The sequence below is a fragment of the Nomascus leucogenys genome, chromosome 1a (genome assembly GCF_006542625.1).
Source record: "Nomascus leucogenys isolate Asia chromosome 1a, Asia_NLE_v1, whole genome shotgun sequence".
Classification (NCBI taxonomy): domain Eukaryota; kingdom Metazoa; phylum Chordata; class Mammalia; order Primates; family Hylobatidae; genus Nomascus; species Nomascus leucogenys.
Window position 1 is genome coordinate 38,855,209 of NC_044381.1, and position 1,053 is coordinate 38,856,261.

Genomic DNA, 1,053 nt, shown 5'->3' on the forward strand with positions numbered 1-1,053 from the left:
ACAATTTGCAATATAATTATATTGAAGGACTGCCAAAGGAGGGCTGAGGGATGGCTCCTTGACCATCATATGAAGTTAGTTAAAACGGATGAATCAGAAGAGGTCAGGGTGCACACATTACTTAGAATCATGAACATGTGAATGCCAGGAAAAAACATTGCTTAAAAATTATGTGGACTTTAAATTCTATCTACTAGGCCACATTAGTCTTTTCCAGTAACAAAGCTGAACCCTCTAAGGAGATTTCTAGGGCAGTTTGAAAAAGACCCAAAGCTGTTTATTAATGTAGTTTATTAATTAAAGTGGCCCTGGAGTCACACACCACAGGTACCACAATTTGTCATGACATTTGGCCCTCCATGTCCAAGGGTTCCACATACACGGTTCAACAAACCTCAGATCAAAAATATTCAAAAAATAAAAATAAAAAATAATAATGAACCATATGACACCTTCCAGCTGCCTGACTGCCTCTTCACCTCTCCTGTGGGAACTCCAGCGTCTCCTTGGCTCAAAATGGACCCCAACGGCTCCTGCACCACTGGCGGCTCCTGCGCCTGTGCTGGCTCCTGCAAATGCAAAGAGTGCAAATGCACCTCGTGCAAGAAGAGCTGCTCCTGCTGCCCCGTGGGCTGTGCCAAGTGTGCCCAGGGCTGCATCTGCAAAGGGACAACGGAGAAGTGCAGCTGCTATGCCTGATGTGGGGACAGCCCTGCTCCCAGATGTAAATGAAGCAACTTGGGTACAAACCTGGATTTTTTTTTTTCATACAACCCTGAGCCATTTGCTACATTCCTTTTTCTATTAAATATGTAAATGACAGTAAAACACTTTTGACTTGAAAAAAAATAACGCAACAATATAAAGTAATACAAATAAAAATACTGTGTTAACAACTATATATAGAGCATTTACATTGTTTTAGGTATTATAAGTCATCTAGAGATGATTTAAAGCATATGGGACAGTGTGTGCGGGCTATGTGTACATACTGTGCCATTTTATGGAAGAGACCTGAGCATCTGCTGCTTTTTAGCATCCATGGGGGTCCTG

The 1,053-nt window shown here is 41.9% G+C and overlaps 1 pseudogene; it reads left to right on the top strand.

The window, feature by feature from the left end:
- Positions 1–516: 516 nt before the first annotated feature.
- On the top strand, positions 517–699 carry LOC100581452 (annotated as a pseudogene).
- Positions 700–1,053: the final 354 nt, after the last annotated feature.